At 43.3% G+C, this 21,411-nt stretch overlaps 1 protein-coding gene across 1 annotated transcript in view; it reads left to right on the top strand.

Moving 5' to 3' along the window:
• The first annotated feature begins 12,222 nt into the window (after positions 1 to 12,222).
• LOC126456741 (uncharacterized) overlaps positions 12,223 to 21,411 on the top strand; it is a 137,663-nt gene continuing 128,474 nt past the window's right edge. The window contains exon 1 of the mRNA XM_050092486.1: positions 12,223 to 12,242. The gene's annotated coding sequence lies outside the window, so the exon portion shown is untranslated. The remainder of the gene's footprint in view (positions 12,243 to 21,411) is intronic.

Here is a 21,411-nt window from a genome sequence, read left to right as displayed (position 1 = left end):
ACTACATCGCTCAGGCACCGCCATCGCTCCCCACGACCGGCCCAGCCAACTCCGTACACGAGACTGCTAGCTACCGCTTGCCACACAGTTCCTACTGCAGACAACACTGCTCTCTGGTCTGAGATTCTCTTACAGCTTACATATCGCAGGCAGCGCTTGAGTAATCCAACGAAATTACATATGCTCGAGTGCGCTAGCAACAAATTCCTTAGTCATGGGCCTCTCACAGACTGTAATAGTTGTTAAAATTTATTTTTGTAAATTATTTTTACTTTGGTGAAAATGCAAGGCTGAGGAGATTCTCGCGATTTCGTTAAGAGGGGGATGGAAAATATTTACTGAACTCTGTTTACTCAAATATTATTCAATATTGGAAATATTGATTACTTTTATCGTTTCAAAGGGAGAACCGCTAATCAAGAGCAATCTCCTACATTCCCATTTATGTTTACTTGTCAAAATTAGAGAATACTAAGATATTTATTACGACTCTGGGCCATAATCATTTAGAACAATGGCGCTGACCTCTGCACCAATGTTCCCCTATAAAATTTGCACAAAGAATTTAAATCTACCACTTCATAAATATAGGATCTAGTACAGATAACTTGCCTCGCCACAAATGGCATCTTACACTACGAACAAACAAAAGGGATGAGCCAGGGATCGTTTTGGAAAAAAAATTGCAATTACATTCGCAGATCATATTAATTCAGGGCTTAACAACTGGCCGGTTTTGAGCGCGAGTACTCGCGTCTGCTCAGGCACGCGCTCGCGAGCAGCTGCGAGGTTGCCGAGAAGGGGGGAGGGGAGGGAGGGAAGGGAAATGCGCGCGCACATATGAATAGGACCGCAGCGTGCCTATTGAATTCGCGCCGACTGTGTAACGTTAAAAGTACTACGATCAACTCTGACAGTCACTTCGCTGGTTAAGAATCATGTCAAGTCGCCGTTGTGTAACCCCAACCGTGCTTTCGCAGTTCAACCCTCATTGGGAGGAATTGTATCTGTTTACAGAAAAAGATGGTGTTGCAAAATGTTTAGTATGTCACAAAACGCTGAATTCTTTTAGGAAATTTAATTTGCATCGACATTATATGTCGTACCACGCGAAAGACTACGGAAGTGGAAAATGTGATGGACCAGATCGTGCACAGGAAGTTATTAAACTTAAAAGGAAGCTATCCGAAGAAGATCTGGATGACGAAGAAAAATCAACTGAGGCAGCTCTCAGAGTGAGCTACAAAATTGCTTTGTTTTTAGCAAAATCCCTGCGCCCCTTCACTGATGGCGATTTAATAAAAGATGTTTGGTAGTTGCAGCGGAACATTTGTGTCCATCTCAAGTTGAACAGTTTCGGATTGTGCCATTATCTGACATGACCATTATGCGTCGCATACAGGACATGGCAGACGACGTCCAGAGCCAGCTTGCAAATATCTGTAAAGATTTTATGGCCTATTCTCTAGCTCTGGACGAAAGTGTTGATATCACTCTCACAGCGCAGCTTTCCGTATTTGTTAGAGGTGTTAATAGAGATCTCCAGGTGAGGAAGGAGCTCCTCGATGTAGTACCCATGAAGAACACTACAACTGGAGGTGATATTTTAAGTAGTGTTGAAGAAAGTGTTGAAAATATAGGATTGCCGTGGAATTCTTTAGTTTCAGTGTCTACAGACGGTGCACCAGCGATGACAGGGAAAAAATCAGGTTTCGTTGCGTTGTTGAAGGAGAAAATGCAAAAACTGACCGTACCGAATGAAATAAGGGGCGTTCACTGTGTGATCCACCAGGAAAACTTATGTGCAAAGAGTATAACTCTAAAAAATGTGATGAGTGTTGTTGCTCGTACAACCAATTATATAAGGAAGCATGGGCTACAACACAGGCAATTTAAAAGATTTCTTGAGGATGTAGAAAGCCAGTATGGTAGCCTGCCTTATTACAGCGAGGTCCGCTGGCTTAGTCGTGGCGAATTATTAAATCGAATTTTTGCCTATTAGATGAGATAAATATGTTCATGGAAATAAATAACATGTGTGTTCCTGAATTGAAAGAGCCTTCATGGAAATGTGATCTCGGGTTCTTAGCAGATTTAACTAGCCATCTGAATGCTTTGAACATTTCACTACAAGGTAAAGATCTGCTAATTACTCATTTCGTAGATCGAATACGAGCTTTTAAAATGAAATTGACACTTTGGGTGAGTCAGCTGGAAACAGCAAATCTAGCTCTTCCTAAATTATCATCCATGCAAGATGTTCACAAAGACTGTAAACGTTATTCACATAGTTTAGTTGCCCTTAAGGAAGAATTTGATCAACGCTTTCAAGAACTGACAGCACTAGACAGTGATTCTGATCTGTTCTGCTCTCCATATTCAGCGAATATTGAAGAGATTCGTCCTGAGCTGCAACTAGAAATTATTGACCTGCAGTGTGACAGAGAATACAGAGACAAATTTCAGAACAAGAAAAACATTTTGGAATTTTACAGACACTTCCCTCAGGATAGATTTCCTCATTTGCACAAACTGGCAGCTACAATAATATCAGTGTTCGGTTCCATGTATGTTTGTGAATAACTGTTCTCTGCAATGAAATGTAACAAGACGCGCCTGAGAAACGCATTGTCTGATCGAAATTTAAACTGCACGCTGCGCCTACGATGCACAAGAACAATTACTCCGAACATAGACGCAACTGTAAAGGGCAAAAAGTACAAGATAACAGAGAATCCCACACTTCAGTGACACCTTTTATTGTGTAACAGTTCACAAATTAATACGAATGTAGAGGCATACACTAAGCTAATAAAATTATGTGGCACGTGTACATTCTCCTTTATTTGTTTCATTTGTCACAGTAATAATTCGTAAGTGATATCCCTGCAGGTGGCCGCGGATTTACATTGACTGGCGGCAGCTGTTGTGTGCCCCACGTGACTCTCCCCACTCTCCGCTCTGGTCCGGTAGTGGGGGTAGCGTGCTCGCGCCTTGCTGCTCACAGCTTGCTCCGCGAGCACGTATGTTGTGAAGCCCTGTATTAATTGATTACAGAGTCTATGTTATTTTTCTGAGATAATGTTTACGTTTCGTTACGACGTCAGTTTTGGTACATTTGCGAAGTTATTCGATATCATTTTTATCACGTTATGTGGCGTACCGCCACAGTGGGACGATCGAATCCTCGGGAGAGTGGGTTCTTTCTCGAGGGTGTTGCAGATGCTTTCTTTATTAGTTTTCCTCGGGGAAACCTCCTCGGAAACTGGCGCCACTTTCGTGTTGCTATCCCTCTGTTGGCTCCATCTACTATCTATCTCCTTCACTTTTTGTCGCAGAATGGGAGCTGTCTCCTCTGCACATTTGCGCACCAGGCTGCATCTCATATTTTTCCTCGGACGCTTGCCTCTCGACGGACTTCCTTCAGTGTCCAAGTTAGTTTCGTTTTCCTGCGAGGAGGTTCGGTCTTCAACCGCCGGCGGATCAGCTTCCTTTGCAGTTGCAGGGGCCTGTTTGGGCGGAACTTGGACAGGTTTTGAAGATTGGCGAGACTCTGGTAGGTCGTCAGCTATGATTGCACTGGCGTCCATTGGAATTTCGGTGTCTGGAGTACTTGTATTTGTGCACACGGAGGCCCAAGTCCCGGGAAGTGTCGTCTTCGCCTGCCGAAACTGCCCGAGTTTGTTACTCAGAGACAATGATATACACTACGCAATCAAAAGTATCCGGACACCTGGCCGAAAATGACTTACAAGTTCGTGGCGCCCTCCATCGGTAATGCTAGAACTCAATATGATGTTGGCCCACCCTTGGGACCTTGATGACAGCTTCCACTCTCGCAGGCATACGTTCAGTCAGGTGCTGGAAGGTTACTTGGGGAATGACAGCCCATTCTTCACGGAGTGCTGCACTGAGGAGAGGTATCGATGTCGGTCGGTGAGGCCTGGCACGAAGTCGGCATTCCAAAACATCGCAAAGATCTTCTATAGGATTCAGGCCAGGACTCTGTGCAGGCCAGTCCATTACTCGGATCTTGTTGTTGTTGTGGTCTTCAGTCCTGAGATTGGTTTGATGCAGCTCTCCATTCTACTCTATCCTGTGCAAGCTTCTTCATCTCCCAGTACCTACTTCAGCCTACATCCTGTGGTGTCACCGCCAGACACCACACTTGCTAGGTGGTAGCTTAAATCGGCCGCGGTCCATTTAGTACATGTCGGACCCGCGTGTCGCCACTGTGTAATCGCAGACCTAGCGCCACCACCAAGGCAGGTCTCGTGATACGAGAGAGCACTCGCCCAGTTGTACGAGAACCTAGCTACCGCCCAGTTGTACGAGAACCAAGCTACCGACCAGTTGTACGGACAACATAGCTAGCGATTGCACGTGCTAAGCCTTGCTCTCATTAGCCGAGAGACAGAATAGCCATCAGCTAAGTTAATGGCTACGAACTAGCAAGGCGCCATTTGTATCAGTGCCTATAGCTTACGAGTATTCAAGAGAGATGTATTCCAAGGACTAATTAAAAGATAAGTAATAAGCATCTACATACTTTTCTTCTTATTCATTTATAAGTTCTCATGTTCCAGACTTCACGCCCGTCTGCTTTAGTCTTGCGTGCATTTTCAGCCTACTCAACTTCACGGTGTCGGCCCAGCTACCGACACAACACATCCTTCTAAATCTGCTTAGTGTATTCATCTCTTGTTCTCCCTCTACGATTTTTACCCTCCACGCTGCCCTCCAGTACTAAATTGGTGATCCCTTGATGCCTCAGAATATGCCCCACAAACCGATCCCTTCTTCTTGTCAAGTTGTGCCACAAATTTCTCTTCTCTCCAATTCTATTCAATACCTCCTCATTAGTTATGTGATCTACCCATCTAATCTTCAGCATTCTTCTGTAGCACCACATTTCGAAAGCTTCTATTCTATTCTTGTCCAAACTATTTATCGTCCATGTTTCACTTCCAGACAAATACTTTCAGAAACGACTTCCTGACAGTTAAATCTATACTCAATGTTAACAAGTTTCTCATCCTCAGAAACGCTTTCCTTGCCATTGCCAGTATACATTTTATATCCTCTCTACTTCGACCATCATCAATTATTTTGCTCCCCAAATAGCAAAACTCCTTAACTACTTTAAGTGTCTCATTTCTTAATCTAATTCCCTCAGCATCACCCGAATTAATTCGACTACATTCCATTATCCTCGTTTTGCTTTTGTTGATGTTCATCTTATACCCTCCTTTCAAGACAGTGTCCATTCCGTTCAACTGCTCTTCCAAGTGCTTTGCTGTCTCTGACAGAATTACAATGTCATCAGCGAACCTCAAAGTTTTTATTTCTTCTCCATGGATTTTAATACCTACTCCGAATTTTTATTTTGTTTCCTTTACTGCGTGCTCAATATACAGATTGAATAGCATCGGGGAGAGGCTACAACCCTGTCTCACTCCCATCCCAACCACTGCTTCCCTTTCATGCCCCTCGACTCTTATAACTGTATTTTACGCCTCCCACCTTCAGAATTTGAAAGAGAGTATTCCAGTCAACATTGTCAAAAGCGTTCACTAAGTCTACAAATGCTAGAAACGTAGGTTTGCCTTTCCTTAATCTTTCTTCTAAGATTAGTCGTAGGGTCAGTACTGCCTCACGTGTGCCAAAATTTCTATGGAATCCAAACTGATCTTCCCCGAGGTCGGCTTTTACCAGTTTTTCCATTCCTCAGTAAAGAATTCGCGTTAGTATTTTGCATCTGTGACTTATTAATCTGATAGTTCGGTAATTTCACATCTGTCAGCACCTGCTTTCTTTGGGATTGGAATTATTATATCGTTCTTGAAGTCTGAGGGAATTTCGCTTGATCTTATTGTCGTGTAACCACCCCGCCTCAGGCCGTGCTTTATGAACAGGTGCTCGATCGTGTTGAAAGATGTAGTAGCCGTCCTCGAATTGCTCTTCAACAGAGGGAAGCAAGAAAGTACTTAAAACATCAAAGTAGGCCTGCGCTGTCATAGTGCAACGCAAAACAAGGGGTGCAAGCCCCCTCCATCAAAAACACGACTACACCACAACACCACCGCCTCCGAATTTTACTGTCGCCAGTAAACACGCTGGCAGATGACGTTCACCAGGAATTCGCCATACCCACACCCTGCCATAGGATCGCCACATTGTGTATCGATATTCGTCACTCCACACAACGATTTTCCACTGTTCAATCGTCCAATGTTTACGCTCCTTACACCGAGCGAGGCGTCGTTTGGCATTTACTGGCGAGATGTGTGGTTTATGAGCAGCCGCTCGACCATGAAATCCAAGTTTTGTCACCTCCCGCCTAACTGCCATAGTACCTGCAGCGGATCTTGAAACAGTTTGGAATTCCTGTGTGACGGTCTGGAGAGATGTCTGCCTATTACACACTACGACCCTCTTCAATTGTCGGCGGTCTCTGCCAGTCAACAGACGAGGTCGACCTGTACGCTTTTGTGTTGTACGTGTCCCTTCACGTTTCCAATTCACTATCACGTCGGAAAAAGTGGACCTAGCGATGTTTAGGAGTGTGGAAATCTCGCGTACAGGCGTATGACACACGTGACACCCAGTCACCTGACCACGTTGGAAGTGCACGAGTTCTGCGGAGCGCCCCATACTGCTCTCTCAAGATATCTAATGACTACTGAGGTGGCTGATGTGGAGTACCTGGCAGTAGGTGGCAGCACAATGCACCTAATATCAAAAACGTATGTTTTTGTGGGTGTCCGGATACTTTTGATCACACAGTGTACGATGGTATGTGCTTTTATAACTCTACTCGAAGCAACCGTACTCCGTTTAGTACTGGAAATTTGACCGCGCTTGACCATTTCTCGGCCGAGTTGCTAAGCACTTTCCCAAAGGGTGATATTACGGTATTAATTTGTTCTGCTGCAACCTCAAACGACAGTTCGAAGATTGGAACTGTACGAATGTCGAAACCAGCATGTGCAACGGTGTCTTCACCAGCGTTTCCATCAGAATGTTTAAATTTCATGACACCTCCGCAAGACTCAACTATTTTCTCGCGGAACTCGGCACTGCTCAAGTTTACAAAGACAACATAAGCTACGATTGGCAGTTGAATCCCTATTATATCAGTAAAGCAGAACTTCTCATCTACTTCTAACCAATTCTCTACTTCGAACGACTTGGATCGAGCATATCGAGTATCAAAAGTAAATTTCAATGTATCTCTTCGAGAAGGTTGGGTCATCGCTGCACACTATTAGCAACTTCTCGAAGTGTCCTATCAAGAGAGATACGAACTGCAACAAGTTCAAGACTTAACGCGGTGAACGCACGTTGGAAGCGTGTATTCGGTATCGCCATACTGGCGTATCATGCGGCGTGATGGTATGGGGTGCCATTGGTTACACGTCTCAGTCACCTCTTGTTCACATTGACGGCACTTTGAACAGTGGGCGTTACATTTCAGATGTGTTACGACCCGTGGCTCTACCCTTCATTCGATCCCTGCGTAACCCTACATTTCAGCAGGATAATGCACGACCGTATGTTGCAGGTCCTATACGGGGCTCTCTGGATACAGAAAATGTTCGACTGCTGCCCTGCCCAGCACATTCTCTAGATCTCTCACCAATTGAAAACCTCTGCTCAATGGTGGCCGAGCAACTGGCTCGTCACAATACGCCAGTCACGACTCTTGATGAACTGTGGTATCGTGTTGAAGCTGCATGGGCAGCTGTACCTGTACACGCCATCCAAGCTCAGCTCTGTTTGACTCAATGCCTAGGCGTATCGAGGCCTTTATTACGGCCAGAGGCGGTTGTTCTGGGTACTGATTTCCCAGGATCAATTCACCCAAATTGCATGAAAATGTAATCACATGTCTGTTCTAGTATAATAGATTTGTTCAATGAATACTCGTTTATCATCTGCATTTCTTCTTGGTGTAGCAATTTTAATGGCCAGTACTCTAGTTGTCAATAGTTCCACTACCCAAACATTGAACAACAGAATGAAATTTTCACTCTGCAGCGTAGTGTGCGCTGATGTGAAACTTCCTGGTAGATTAAAACTGTGTGCCAGACCGAGACTCGAACTCGGGACCTTTGGCTGTCGCGGGGAAGTGCTCTACCGTCTGAGCTACCCAAGCACGACTCACGACCGGTCCTCACAGCTTCAGTTCCGCCAGTACCTCGCCTCCCACCTTCCACACTTCACAGAAGCTCTCCTGCGAAACGTAACTAGCAGTCCTGAGAAGAAAGGCAAAAGGTCCCGAGTTCGAGTCTCGGTCCGGCACACGGTTTTAATCTGCCGGTAAGCTTCACTGCCAACAAAATTCGTCACCATCCATTTCCTCGAATATTTTCCTATAAACGCATCATTTCATCTCACTTTGCATTGCGTGTCCGAGCGACGGACAGTCTCCACTAAAAAAATGGTGTTGATAGACTTGGCTACCCACTCGCTGAGTGCTAGACCGTCTGAGGACGAAATCTCTTGCCGAGGCTGCAGAGCAGTTTCAGTCCGTAGCGCTGCCGACACACGAGCAGGCTGCTTGCACTGCGTCGTCCCTGCACGACCTCGGTACCATGTGATCCCCCAGGCACGACCCACGACCCGTCCTCCAGCCGAGATGACATGCTGCGTCCTGACCACCAAAAAGACTTCAATCCAGTCACAGATATCACTCGGCACCCCATATGCTCGTACTTTTCACAACATCTGTAGGTTACCTGAGGCGGCTACTTTTCGTAAATCGGGATATACTGCCTCTACCCGACTGCCTCGATCCAAAGCATTCAGTATGTCAGACTCGAAGAAAATTGTGGCCTCCCAGGACTCCGACGAAGAATGTGTTACTTTAAACAACAGTGTACGGCAACCTGTTGAAAATTTCGTCACTGTAAAATTTCTGAAATGTGCGTTGTTAGTACGAACACCAGCTTTCGTGTGGTAGTGAGTTCGCTGGTGCTCTTAAAAATGTTCTGAAATCCTCAGCGTCCACTTTACACGTCGGAATGATGAAACCGTGGAACACGAGGTTATGGTGGGGCATTCCTTCGAGAGCTCCCAGTTTTTACGAAGAAATTGCCACCACCTTAGCCAGCGAATGTCACAACACGAATGAAGATTTGTGTTACGAACCCACACGGAAGTTAACGTCACAGAAATCGGTGAGACGACTTTTAGAAGATGTTCATATACACAGTGTACGGATACATCACTGATAAAGCTGGTTGACCACGATGTTGTTGTGGTCTTCAGTCCTGAGACTGGTTTGATGCAGCTCTCCATGCTACTGAATCCTGTGCAGGCTGCTTCATCCCCCAGTACCTACTGCAAACCCACATCTTTCTGAATCTGCTTAGTGTATTCATCTCTTGGTCTCCCTCTACGATTTTTACCCTCCACGCTGTCCTCCAGTACTAAATTGGTGATCCCTTGATGCCTCAGAACATGTCCTACCAACCGATCCCTTCCTCTTGTCAACTTGTGCCACAAACTCCTCTTCAATTCTATTCAATACCTCCTCATTAGTTATGTGATCTACCCACCTAATCTTCAGCATTCTTCTGTAGCACCACATTTCGAAAGCGTCTATTCTCTTCTTGTCCAAACTATTTATCGTCCGCGTTTCACTTCCATACATGGCTACACTCCATACAAATACTTTCAGAAACGACTTCCTGACACTTAAATCTATACCTGAATAAGAGCTGCATATTGATATATTTGAGATCGTTCGGAAGAAACATTATCATTTCTATGCATTTTTATAGTCGCGATGTAGTCATACCCGGATCAACAGTAAGGGACCAGAACATTTATAGACTTTAAAAGAAATGCAACACTACACAAAAAAGTTGGTTCAGAAATAATAGGAAAACGATAATGTTCCTTCTGCCTGATGCTGCGTTCGGCCCATCAGCGTGATCGTAATTTCTGGTGATGAACTAACACAAAATAATTAACAGTCAAGTAAATGAGGAGATGGAAATCATCAAGGTTAATCTACTAAAATAAGCACACGTATCTTTAACACAAGTTTTTTTTAATGCTACGTACCTTTTCATATTAAATTACAATAGATGACCATTGTGGTTAAATAGTTTATACATAAGTCAAAATGTCCTCTTGCTGTTGTCTGTTCGTAATCAGTTACAAGAAACTACATGTTTTCTGATTGGAAAAAATAACAGTTAGCATATTCACTCAATATTTTCACATAAAATATAAAATACCGTTGCGGAACGCAGCAAGTCCGCGTCCGCCTCTCATGGAATACAAACAGTAAAAGGTGAGGCGCCCAACGCCTCATTTGTCTTGAAACAACAGAATTCTTTTTTAATATCGTTAATCGATACATGTAGATAGAGATTTACAGGCACCGCGCAAGAACGTCAAAGATAAAGAATGATAGATTCTGTCGCTGCTGTGCAATGGTACATTTCTTTTACTTGACAATTGTTCGATAACTTTAGGCCATCAGGCGTTTACTAATGAGCGTATATTAATGTTTGTGAGGCTAAAATTACTAATATTACAATGGCGTCCAGCGAAATTGAATCGAGTGTTTGAATCTTCTAAGTGATTACGTATAGTGGCTGTATGCAGAGTTTGAGTTTGGGGATACTTTTTGTGAAAACATGTGGAATATGCTTTGCTTTTTGTGAACACAAGTAAGAAGGAAATCCCGCTTTGTCCGCTGTAAATCAGAACAATAAGATATATTTCAATATGTATTTTTATCATATAAGTTTTGATAACGTAAAATGAATATTTTAGCCTGTAAACAGCAGCCTCTCATTCTCAATGGAGAGAAGTCTTCCGAAGTAAGAGTGATTTCAGGTGTGCCGCAGGGGAGTGTCGTAGGACCGTTGATATTCACAATATACATAAATGGCCTTGTGGATGACATCGGAAGTTCACTGAGGCTTTTTGCGGATGATGCTGTGGTATATCGAGAGGTTGTAACAATGGAAAATTGTACTGAAATGCAGGAGGATCTGCAGCGAATTGCCGCACGGTGCAGGGAATGGCAATTGAATCTCAATGCAGACAAGTGTAATGTGCTGCGAATACATAGAAAGATAGATCCCTTATCATTTAGCTACAAAATAGCAGGTCATCAACTGGAAGCATTTAATTCCATAAATTATCTGGGAGTAGGCATTAGGAGTGATTTAAAATGGAATGATCATATAAAGTTGATCGTCGGTAAAGCAGATGCCAGACTGAGATTCATTGGAAGAATCCTAAGGAAATGCAATCCGAAAACAAAGGAAGTAGGTTAGAGTACGCTTGTTCGCCCACTGCTTGAATACTGCTCAGCAGTGTGGGATCCGTACCAGATAGGGTTGATAGAAGACATAGAGAAGATCCAACGGAGAGCAGCGCGCTTCGTTACAGGATCATTTAGTAATCGCGAAAGCGTTACGGAGATGATAGGTAAACTCCAGTTGAAGACTCTGCAGGAGAGACACTCAGTAGCTCGGTACGGGCTTTTGTTGTAGTTTCGAGAACATACCTTCACCGAAGAGCCAAGCAGTATATTGTTCCCTCCTACGTATATCTCGCGAAGAGACCGTGAGGAAAAAATCAGAGAGATTAGAGCCCACACAGAGGCATACCGACAATCCTTCTTTCCACGAACAATACGAGACTGGAATAGAGGGGAGAACCGATAGAGGTACTCAAGGTACCCTCCGCCACACACCGTCAGTGGCTTGCGGAGTATGGATGTAGATATGACTGGTCATTTTATTCAGCGCTCTGCCTGAAAGTCACAAAAAGTAATGGCGCCACACTCGAATTAGGACGGGCCCATCCTTCTGCCGGAGAAGTTCGCCTGTGTTGCTCCGTCGTTGCTTCGGCCTGTGGGAGACAGCGTGCGCGGTGGGCGACTGTTCCCTGAAACCACACTCTCTGCTATTGCGTTTTACGGTGCAGTCGACAAGTACACGTCGTTTTAAAGTGGTCTGTGTTCTCAACATTCGACACGAGTGTAACTTTTGACGAGTTAGTTATGGGACGGACGAAAGAGTTGCGCGACGAAGTCGACCGCGTGCTACTGTTATAAAAAGTTACCAGCTTGTTCGCGCATGCGCAGTGCAGGAATGGCGTAAGACATCCAGCCGAGTGGAAGAATGCTCTGAGCGGCAGGTCGTGTGCGAGTGCGGACTCGTGGAACGCACCGCGCTGTTTGTGTGAGTTGCACTCGTAAGCTGGGCGTGGTAAGTGCTGTGCTTTCTTTTTCTACAGTTTTTGCTTCGAATTCACGAACTATCGTGTTACTACGACACTGTGCTCGTACAGTATATGCAGCTAGACGACAAGTTTTTTGTGCCAAGGAAAGTACGTCGTTTCGAGAAGTTATTAGAAAAACGAGGGCAACGTGTTTACTTTCCGCCTAGTAATGCTCGGTTTTTGGTTCCGAGATGCTGTTCCTCGGTGAACATCTGCATTTAACATTTGTCACGACGTGCGGATGTTGCTGTCGAGGCAGTAACTGCAAAACTGTAAACAACACCTGGCACGCGGCTGACGTAATACTTCGTCGTTAGCAGGAAATGGCAGTACGCGGCGGATGCAATATCACGTCGCGCCACTTCCGATGATTTTCAGTCGTTTCTAACATTTTTTTTTGCTCCTGGAATGATCTGTGAGATCTGCAGACATCGTAGAGGTATCAGTTTAACCATTCGTCGTTTTTGAAACCTTTGTTGCTTCGTAGGCACTAGGTGACGTTATAGAGTTATCTGTTTCGCGGATTTAGTACGACTGTGTGTTCAGAATGTGTTGTGAAGAGAAGAAACGTTTGGAAAAAATGATTTAGAGAGCCCTTGACGAGTCTACATACGATGAAAATGAAGTGTTACATGACGACCAAGATTACACGACGTTTAAAACTTGTAGTAATTCTCAATTTTTTGAGGATGAACTGCTTAAGGTATTATTTTCAAAGATTGTGTTGTTACGAAGGATTCAGGAAATCAACGCGAGTGAATGTAATATTCGACTACATACACTGTACTGCGCTACGAATGCAAAAATTTTATTGGTCTCGTGCTTTGTTTCTTTCTTTAGAAGCTGATTGGCTGTAAAAGAAAGGTAACGTGTTTGCTTACACAATCGAATAACTGAATTGCTTCTCAGTTTTTTTCTGTGATGTTGAAGTTTGACCTGAGTAGATTATTCAAGGCTTTATACTAGTTGTTGTTGTCGTGGTCTTCAGTCCTGAGACTGGTTTGATGCAGCTCTCCAAGCTACTCTATCCAGTGCAAGCTTCTTCATCTCCCAGTACTTACTGCAACCTACATCCTTCTGAATCTGCTTAGTGTATCTATCTCTTCGTCTCCCTCTACGATTTTTTTTTATGCCTCAGAATATGCCCTACCAACCGGTCCCTTCTTCTTGTCAAGTTTTGCCCAAACTCCTCTTCTCCCCTATTCTATTCAATACCTCCTCATTAGTTACGTGATCTACCCATCTAATCTTCAGCATTATTCTGTAGCACCACATTTCGAAAGCTTCTATTCTCTCCCCCCATGAACCATGGACCTTGCCGTTGGTGGGGAGGCTTGCGTGCCTCAGCGATACAGATAGCCGTACCGTAGGTGCAACCACAACGGAGTGGTATCTGTTGAGAGGCCAGACAAACGTGTGGTTCCTCAAGAGGGGCAGCAGCCTTTTCAGTAGTTGCAGGGGCAACAGTCTGGATGATTGACTGATCTGGCCTTGTAACAATAACCAAAACGGCCTTGCTGTGCTGGTACTGCGAATGGCGGAAAGCAGGGGGAAACTACGGCCGTAATTTTTCCCGAGAGCATGCAGCTCTACTGTATGATTAAATGATGATGGCGTCCTCTTGGGTAAAATATTCCGGAGATAAAATAGTCCCCCATTCGGATCTCCGGGCGGGGAGTACTCAAGAGGATGTCGTTATCAGGAGAAAGAAAACTGGCGTTCTACGGATCGGAGCGTGGAATGTCAGATCCCTTAATCGGGCAGGTAAGTTAGAAAATTTAAAAAGGGAAATGGACAGGTTAAAGTTAGATATAGTGGGAATTAGTGAAGTTCGGTGGCAGGAGGAACAAGACTTCTGGTCAGGTGACTACAGGGTTATAAACACAAAGTCAAATAGGGGTAATGTAGGAGTAGGTTTAATAATGAATAGGAAAATAGGAATGCGGGTAAGCTACTACAAACAGCATAGTGAACGCATTATTGTGGTCACGATAGACACGAAGCCCACACCTACTACAGTAGTACATGTTTATATCCCAACTAGCTCTGCAGATGACGAAGAAATTGAAGAAATGTGTGATGAAATAAAAGAAATTATTCAGATAGTGAAGGGAGACGAAAATTTAATAGTCATGGGTGGCTGGAATTCGAGTGTAGGAAAAGGGAGAGAAGGAAACGTAGTAGGTGAATATGGATTGGGGATAAGAAATGAAAGAGGAAACCGCCTGATAGAATTTTGCACAGTGCACAACTTAACCATAGCTAACACTTGGTTTAGGAATCATGATAGAAGGTTGTATACATGGAAGAACCCTGGAGATACTAAAAGGTATCAGATAGATTATATAATGGTAAGACAGAGATTTAGGAACCAGGTTTTAAATTGTAAGACATTTCCAGGGGCAGATGTGGACTCTGAAGAAACTGCAAAAAGGTGGGAATTTAAGGAGATCGGACCTGGATAAACTGAAAGAACCAGAGGTTGTACAGAGTTTCAGGGAGAGCATAAGGGAACAATTGACAGGAATGGGGGAATGAAATACAGTAGAAGAAGAATGGGTAGCTTTGAGGGATGAAGTAGTGAAGGCAGCAGAGGATCAAGTAGGTAAAAAGACGAGGGCTAGTAGAAATCTTTCGGTAACAGAAGAAATATTGAATTTAATTGATGAAACGAGAAAATATAAAAATGCAATAAATGAAGCAGTTAAAAAGGAATACAAACGTCTCAAAAATGAGATCGACAGGAAGTGCAAAATGGCTAAGCAGGGATGGCTAGAGGACAAATGTAAGGATGTAGAGGCTTATCTCACTAGGGGTAAGATAGATACTGCCTACAGGAAAATTAAAGACAGCTTTGGAGATAAGAGAGCCACTTGTATGAATATCAAGAGCTCAGATGGAAATCCAGTTGTAAGCAAAGAAGGGAAAGCAGAAAGGTGGAAGGAGTATATAGAGGGTCTATACAAGGGCGATGTACTTGATGACAGTATTATAGAAATGGAAGAGAGTTTAGATGAAGATGAAATAGGAGATATGATACTGCGTGAAGAGTTTGACAGACCGCTGAAAGACCTGTGTCGAAACAAGGCCCCGGGAGTAGACAACATTCCATTGGAACTACTGACGGCCTTGGGAGAGCCAGTCCTGACAAAACTCTACCATCTGGTGAGCAAGATGTATGAAACAGGCGAAATACCCTCAGACTTCAAGAAGAATATAATAATTCCAATCCCAAAGAAAGCAGGTGTTGACAGATGTGAAAATTACCGAACAATCAGTTTAATAAGTCACGGCTGCAAAATAATAACGCGAATTTTTTACAGACGAATGGAAAAACTTGTAGAAGCCGACCTCGGGGAAGATCAGTTTGGATTCCGTACAAATACTGGAACACGTGAAGCAACACTCACTATACGACTTATCTTAGATTAAGGAAAGGCAAACCTACGTTTCTATCATTTGTAGACTTAGAGAAAGCTTTTGACAATGTTGACTGGAATACTCCCTTTCAAATTCTGAAGGTGGCAGGGGTAAAATACAGGGAGCGAAAGGCTATTTACAATTCATACAGAAACCAGATAGCAGTTATAAGAGTCGAGGGACATGAAAGGGAAGCAGTGGTTGGGAAGGGAGTGGGACAGGCTTGTAGCCTCTCCCCAATGTTATTCAATCTATATATTGAGCAAGCAGTGAAGGAAACAAAAGAAAAATTCGGAGTACGTTTTAAAATCAATGGAGAAGAAATAAAAACTTTGAGTTTCGCTGATGACATTGTAATTCTGTCAGTGACAGCAAAGGACCTGGAAGAGCAGTTGAACGGAATGGAGAGTGTCTTGAAAGGAGGATATAAGATTAACATTAACAGAAGCAAAACGAGGATAATGGAATGTAGTCGAATCTAATCGAGTGATGCTGCGGGAATTTGATTAGGAAATGAGAGGCTTAAAGTAGTAAAGGAGTTTTGCTATTTGGGGAGCAAAATAACTGATGATGGTCGAAGTAGAGAGGATATAAAATGTAGACTGGCAATTGCAAGGAAAGCGTTTCTGAAGAAGAGAAATCTATTAACATCGAGTATAGATTTGAGTGTCAGGAAATCGTTTCTGAAAGTATTTGTATGGAGTGTAGCCATGTGTGGTGTCACCGCCAGACACCACACTTGCTAGGTGGTAGCCGTTTAAATCGGCCGCGGTCCGCTAGTATACGACGGACCGGCGTGTCGCCACTGTCAGTAATTGCAGACCGAGCGCCGCCACACGGCAGGTCTAGAGAGACTTCCTAGCACTCGCCCCAGCTGTACAGCCGACTTTGCTAGCGATGGTTCACTGACAAAATACGCTCTCATTTGCCGAGACGATAATTAACATAGCCTTCAGCTAAGTCAATTGCTACGACCTAGCAAGGCGCCATTTATCCTTTGCTATGTATCTAATGAAGCATGTACAGTAACAAGACCAGTGTTCACCAATTGTGGATTAAAGTTAAGTATTCCAGCAGCTACGTACTTTTCTTTATAGCATTCATTACGTATCCTGTTTCAGACCTCACGCCAGCCTGCGTGAGTTTAAGAGCGTGCCTTTCGATTACCCGTCACTGTGGACTGGCTGTCTTATCAGTCCACAACACCATGTATGGAAGTGAAACATGGACGATAAATAGTTTGGACAAGAAGAGAATAGAAGCTTTAGAAGATGGGTAGATCACATAACTAATGAGGAGGTATTGAATAGAATTGGGGAGAAGAGGAGCTTGTGGCACAACTTGACTAGAAGAAGGGATCGGTTGGTAGGACATGTTCTGAGATCTCGAGGGATCACCTATTTAGCACTGGAGGGCAGCGTGGAGGGTAAAAATCGTAGAGGGAGACCAGGAGATGAATACACTAAGCAGGTTCAGAAGGATGTAGATTGCAGTAGGTACTGGGAGATGAAGAAGCTTGCACAGGATAGAGTAGCATGGAGAGCTGCATCAAACCAGTCTCAGGACTGAAGACCACAACAACAACAACAACAACTACAAGTGCGTTTCTTACGTAGGTTTACATAAATTATTTTAGTTTTTTGAGGTTTAAATTTGTTTACGCGTAAAAATAAACATTTCACTGCCCCCTTGAATGATACTTTTTAGTTTCATTACATGTTAGAAAATATAAAGTAGAATTCAGTTGAATGTAAAAGTCAGGTAGCGGGCAAACTTTTAGATAGTTTTACTTTTTAATTATAGTTTTGTTAATGTTCATGTTTACGGAAATTGTCTTTCATCTTTAAAGTTCAACTTATCAATCATTTCATTAAACGTTCCGCAAATTATCGTACAAATCATACAAGTCCTATAAATGTTACTTCATGTGTAAACGCCTTTTACGAATGAGAAAACACACATAATGTATTCTTTACTGTGCTCTTGGCACGTATTTGTCCATGTCTCGTCAAAAAAAAAAGTGTCTGCTTTGCATATTTATTTAGTTAAAAGTCCGCCGAGCGAACGTATTGGCTGAGCGGACAGTAGCCGCGCGGTGTGCGAGGTCATTGCTCCCGGCGCTCTTTCAACTGGGCAGACAAGCGAAGAGCGTCGGCCAGCAGCGGCTGGTGTGATGTGAGGTAGGGAGCCTGCCTGCATACAGAGAGGGAGTGGCCACGGGTGAAGTTGGCCGTGACTGGTTGATTAGGTTTGGCGCCATTTTTCTGCCAAACGTCTCTCGCGCTTCCTATGTTCGCCGTGCTTGTGAGCTGAATTGAAGTTCAGAGGACTTTTGGAAACGGTTAAAAGGAATCTGAATTATTGAGAGACTTGTTATGCGGTGTGCACGCATGTTCGATTTAGTTGTATGTCGTTTTTAGTACGTAATTAGCGTTTGGGATCTAAAATACGAGTTGAAATAATGAAGCGTTTTGTGATGAAGTCGGTAGGCCTACATGTTTGAAGTAAACACGTTAGCAATTGCACAGTATTGTTTTTGACATCTGTAATTCGTTCTGCAGACGTTCGTAAACGATGCCAGGTTGTGCTGCATTTGGTTGTTCCAATAGAGGCGAAGGTGGATTTCGCGTGTTAGCATTTCCACGCAATGAAGAAAGACGAAAGCAGTGGGCAGTTTTTTTAAGTACTTTTAGTCACGCAAAACAGATAGGCCTATTACAATTCACTGCATTTGTAAGCTTTTATTTCTTTAACAGTTCGTGCACACTGGTAGCATCACAAGCTTTTCTGAAGCCATTATCTGACGTCCTTGCTGGAAACGGGAAGTTCCTGTAATTGCTGTGCCACGCTCATTCGACTTTATAGCGTCAAACTTTATTTCGTTCCGAATCAGAACAATAGGCATTATTTTGGTTTGAGTATTATTATTGCCTGACTGTTGACGCAGGCAAGGCACTGCCTCTGAGCACTATGGGACTTAACATCTGAGGTCATCAGTCCCCTAGAACTTAGAACTACTTAAACCTAACTAACCTAAGGACACCACACACACACCCAGTCATCATGGACGCAGGCAAGTTGTAAGCACGTTTTCCGCGGCTGTCGTGGTTGCTCAAACATTTTTCGTAGTAAATAATTGTAGGTACTCTTGAAGACAGTTTTTAATAGGCCTACTTACTGTGGGATAGAAGGGATACGGTAGTTTTCTTGTTATATTTGGTCGTTATTACAGTAGCCTACATTTAACATTACCTGATTTTTGTAATCTTTTTCGTTTCTTATCTACGAGAGGTGTTCAGTAAAGTCGTAAGCAGTTGTTTACTTATGACATGCAAAAAGTTTGAAGACGTGACAAGAAGTACTAATACGTCTCACACTTTTTGCATGTAACAAGTAAACAACTGCTTACGAGAATGAGATTTTCACTCTGCAGCGGAGTGTGCGCTAATATGAAACTTCCTGGCAGATTAAAACTGTGTGCCGGACCGAGACTCGAACTCGGGACCTTTGCCTTTCGCGGGCAAGTGCTTGGGTAGTTCAGTTGGTAGAGCGCTTGCCCGCGGAGGGCAAAGGTCCCGAGTTGGAGTCTCGCTCCGGCACACAGTTTTAATCTGCCAGGAAGTTTCAACTACTTACGACTTTCATTCATCTGACGTAATACAGGTACGTTAAATCTTTAGCGTTATGCACTTCCGATACAAAACAAATGCTATACACTATTTTTGTTTTGTTTACGTTACTTTTATTGCAATATGTCTAGTAAACGAACTTTAAAGGAGATAAATGCAAGTAACGAATAATTTTTACAGTCACTGTATCAAATTTTCCTGTGCTGTACGTAGTAGGCTACTATGAGTATATTATAGCTGTAAAGAAAGGCATTTCACGAATGATTTCGCCATATTGTCTTGTGCTTTTGATTCGGTGAGTTTGTACTCCACTATTGGCCATTCAAAAGTTCCGCCCGGAGTTTGGCAGTAAAATGGCCGCCGTATCGTCCGGTTGGCCACTCTCTCCCTGTACAGGCTCTCTAGCAACAGGTGGCAGCTAGCGCCATCTCGTAGCGATGACGTCACCCGATCACTCGCCGCATGCCGCGCGCCCTGCTGCCGGCCGGTGGAACTATATGGGCAGGCACATTCCGCGCACGTGATTCGAGTTGCATTGCATTGCTGCGCGGAAGCACGCAGTGCCAATCCACGCGAAGCTTCTTGCGTTCATGAAATGCATAAAACGCGGCAGAATTAGTCCTTTATATGTCACTACACACTGTAGCGTCCTGGGAAAAAGGATCGGATAAGCACGTGTTGTGTTGTGTGATAAGTATCCCTCTAGCATGAATGTAAATTGTCACTGTTTATTCACTAGAGCGTTAACAGTTCACACGACTGAAGCTTGTCATACTGTTTTAAAATCGTTCCCGGTTTGAATAACCACAACAAAAGTGTCTCAACAGTGCTTCTTATTTAGTGCGTTTATACGCTTATTTTTAAGCATGCATTTATTAAACGTCTCTGCTAACACATTTTATTCATCGCACCGTAAAGTCTCATCGTGTGTGATTGCATTGTTTATGTGTTGTCGATAACACATCGTCCCAGCACTGTGTCTTTAGCGAAATTAGTGACGGTTTGTGCCTGAAAAGTAGCATGTCACTATGGTGCACTACACTATATTGCTTTCTGTGCGTGTGTGAATGTTTTATCACTCATTGGATTAGGCCACAAGAAGAGGCTGAAGACGTTGGTTCCTCTCCCGTCGGCTGCTACACATCGTCAACAAACGGTGAGTTGGACCTAGCCATTTTTTATAATCTCTTTCTCCTAATTATATGTAAACACTTCGAAGTCCACATTTCGCACTCTCTTGAGTGTCCTATGTTCTGTTGATAGTCCACTTATCCTTGTGGCACTATTTGCGACACATGTAAACAGTCGCTTTTGCAAATTTACATCTTATTTACAATTGAGTCCCTGCTACCTGAATACCAGAAAGCGACGTACTAAATACCTAACTATTTACATAATACATAAATATTAAACTTGTTTATATTGAAACCATGCCTGCATAGAAATATGATGCTGCTATATACTACAGCAGTCTGGTTTAACATTCCTACTGAGTGGCTCATATGTGCAAGATTACTGTCAACACATATGAGACCACGACCGTTCCATGTTGCACAGTACATGTGAAATTCCTAGTCGCAACAAAGGGAAAACGACCGCAGAGAACAAAGCACGAGAGATCCCCCCCCCTCCAAAAAAAAAAAAGAGAAAGCCAAAACCCCGAAATTCGTGGTCGCGAAATTAAACCTTCCTCAAAAACCATGTGTGTCAAGCCTGTGTCTCGCCAAGCATAATCGGTTCATCTCATGGTCTTATAAAACTGTGCTTACAACCAGGCATATAAATGAGTCTTAATACTACTTTACTACAGTGTTATCTGTGTCATAAATTGTGTTCACATAAAAATGCATATAGATATATACAATAAACAAACATCAGTAAAAATGTAAATGCATAGATGCTTACTAACTATGAGTCAAAACCTTACAGATATTATTTACATAGATCTGTGGATGTTATTATTTCTGTAGCACATTTCTGGTGGGAAATATGAGAACATGTTATTCATGGACGAAAATTGTCAATAAGAAGTTTCCTAATCAAACATTCTTTAAATGACTCAGTCAGAGGTTCTTCAGAATCAGAATGTTTATTATCCCGTAACATA

The sequence above is a fragment of the Schistocerca serialis genome, chromosome 2 (assembly GCF_023864345.2).
Source record: "Schistocerca serialis cubense isolate TAMUIC-IGC-003099 chromosome 2, iqSchSeri2.2, whole genome shotgun sequence".
NCBI lineage: Eukaryota > Metazoa > Arthropoda > Insecta > Orthoptera > Acrididae > Schistocerca > Schistocerca serialis.
The sequence above is the reverse complement of the archived record's forward strand: the minus strand, read 5'-3'. Positions and strand labels throughout refer to the sequence as shown.